This window comes from Babylonia areolata, chromosome 18 (assembly GCF_041734735.1).
Source record: "Babylonia areolata isolate BAREFJ2019XMU chromosome 18, ASM4173473v1, whole genome shotgun sequence".
Taxonomy (NCBI): Eukaryota; Metazoa; Mollusca; class Gastropoda; order Neogastropoda; family Buccinidae; genus Babylonia; species Babylonia areolata.
This window is the reverse complement of record NC_134893.1, coordinates 22,239,123-22,241,836: the sequence shown is the minus strand read 5'-3', so window position 1 is coordinate 22,241,836 and position 2,714 is coordinate 22,239,123. Positions and strand designations below refer to the sequence as shown.

At 46.6% G+C, this 2,714-nt stretch overlaps 1 protein-coding gene across 4 annotated transcripts in view; it reads right to left on the bottom strand.

The window, feature by feature from the left end:
- Nucleotides 1-746, bottom strand: part of LOC143292567 (uncharacterized) — a 20,841-nt gene extending 20,095 nt beyond the window's left edge. The window contains exon 1 of one of the 4 annotated variants that reach the window (XM_076602986.1): nt 636-746. The gene's annotated coding sequence lies outside the window, so the exon portion shown is untranslated. Of the gene's footprint in view, nt 1-549 lie in introns of all 4 variants that reach the window. The other 3 variants (XM_076602984.1, XM_076602985.1, XM_076602987.1) reach the window with 3 other exon arrangements.
- Between the last annotated feature and the right edge of the window lie 1,968 nt (nt 747-2,714).

Below are 2,714 nucleotides of genomic sequence, written 5' to 3'. Positions count from 1 at the left end.
CTGCCATACAAATTCATGGTTTTAACTCTATAACTACCACAAACATAAAGCAAACAAAACAAGCGAATGCACAAGTAAAAACACTAAACCATGATACAAGTGTTTGGGAAAATAAGTGAGACAGAGAGAGAGAGAGAGAGAGAGAGAGAGAGAGATTAAAGAAATAAGTATTGTTACTCTTGATGGGACAAAAAACACATAATCAGAATTGACCGGAATTTTGTGCCTTTGGCTTATCATCAAGGATAACAGTACTTATTTCATTCAGTATTCATTTACTGATTCTGCATCTAAACATTCCACGAAAACCTACCGTATACATTTTTACACTATACCAATAATCATACTATTCAGTTGCTCGCCTCCCCAACAACCCCCACCACTAACCCCAACCCCACCCCATCCCCCAAACTGAAAACACGATAATCGAAAAAAAAAGTAAACAAAAGAAACAATAATAATAACATAGATGAACCATCACATTAAATGACAACCCATCTTACAAATTCATATTCTGAACCAAATCTAAACTACTCAAAACAAACTTACGATATAACTTATAGGTCCGCCAAAAAAAAGTTTACCGTACGTATTGAAGTGAGAGAATCAAACACATTCAACGACAGAAAACCCACCCTACTGGTCCTCTCGCGCTGTTTGTTATTTAGTCGTCTGCTTCATGCTGTGACGCGAGACCTACAGGTGCGCCACCTATCTCCACCGATGTGTGTATATATGTGTGTGTGTGTGTGTGTGCGCAGGTCAGAGGGGAAGTAAATGCAAATTAGGGTTGTCTGTGTCACCGCCCATTTTACTGGCGGGGAAAAAAAAAGAAGAAAAAAAAAGCGTGTGGCAACAATACGGAGTTGGTGGCGGGAGGGCCGTGTGGAGTGGGTAAAAAATTGCACTGCAGTTCAGCATTCATATCAATGGATATTTTTCCTTCCTGCAGGTTTTTTTGTTGTTGGGGGAGAACGGTTACGACTCGAGTCAGGAGATGGGTGGGGTAGGGGTAGGGTGGGTGGGGTTGTGGAGGTGGGTGAGACTGGTTGGGTGTGAGAGACAGTGTTTGGTATGTCTGTCTGTCTGTTCGCCAGTCTGTCTGTCTATCCATGGACAGTGGGGGGAAAAACACATGAGCATCATGGACACTGTTCGAAAACTGCTGGTTTATCCGTGCAAGAATTATGTACACCGGTGGTGTCTCATAATACTTTCGAAACTAAGCACGTGTTATTTATGTTTTAAATGTGTGTATATTCAGTTTACAAAGTGTCTGTTTAACCTGTATTCCTGAACGTGAGTCCTTTGCACATGATTGTACAATGATTCCCATCCGCTTTGACTGATTTGTTTTAAGTCTGGCCCACTTCCCCACCCGCCACCCCACTCCCCCACTGCCTCTTAAATCCAACCCCCCACCCCCTTAAATGTAATGGGAGCGATGATGGTGTGCAGGGAGGGGGTGGCAGTGTGTGGAGTGTGAGCTGAATTCTATAATTGTTCTGCATGCAGCACGCGGCATGTTTTTACCTGCCCAGTTTTACCTGACTTTTTACCGTCACTGCCATTGTTTTTAATCAGCCTGAAAAGCTTTCACTTCTGTTCCCTTGCCTGAAGAAGCTGTTTTTCAGCGAAAAATTGCTACTTTTTAAGAATACAAGTTTTAAGACACAAAGAACCTATACTGTGTGTGTGTGTGTGTGTGTGTGTGTGTGTGTGTGTGTGTGTGTGTGTGTCTGTGTGTCTGTCTGTCTGTTTGTGTCTGTGTGTGTGTGTGTGCAGTGTGTGTGTGTGTGTGTGTGTGTGTGTGTGTGTGTGTGTGCAGTGTGTGTGTGTGTGTGTGTGTGTGTGTGTCTGTGTCTGTGTCTGTGTCTGTGTGTGTCTTTGTGTGGGTCTGTGTGTGGGTCTGTGTGTCTGTGTGTCAATCTGCGTGTCCCAGTCAGTCTGTGTGTTTGCAGTGTGTGTGGCCGAGTGCGTCCGTCCGAGTCAGTGCCAGTGTGTATGCCGGCCATCCCATTCGCACATACTCCCTCATATTATACAAACGGTGTGTGTGTGTGTGTGTGTGTGTGCCGGTGCTAGTGTGTGTGTGTCAGTGTGTGTGTGTGTGTGTGTGTGTGTGTGTGTATGTGTGTGTGTGTGTGTGTGTGAGAGAGAGAGAGAGAGAGAGAGAGAGAGAGAGTCTGTGTGTATGCAGTGTGGGTGGCCGAGTGCGTCCGTCACTCAGCCTGGTGCCAGTGTGTATGCCGGCCATCCCATTCAGTTCGCCGCACATATTCACTCATATAATACTGACAAAGTGTGTGTGTGTGTGTGTGTGTGTGTGTGTGTGTGTGTGTGTGTGTGTGTGTGTGTGTGTGTGTGTGTGCGCGCGCGCGGAGGTGGGGCGGAAGGGGGAAGGGGTGTGCCGCCGCGGGGAGTGTTTACGTCACTCAGTACGTGTGCGTGCGTGACGGTGCTGGCGTCAGTGCGCGCACGCGCGTGTGTGTTTGTCAGTGCATGGCCTGTGGCCAGTGCATGGCATGTACGTGTGTGCATAGATATGTTCTGTTGGTCTGTGTGTGTCAGAGAGAGAGAGAGAGAGAGAGAGAGAGTCGGACGTGAAACCATTATTTCGTTTCACTTCCGATAACCTCGACAACTATTGTGAGTTGTTCCGCAGTGAGTTATTCCGCCTGTTCGTGTTATTTACAGAGGGCGCAGGGCAGCCG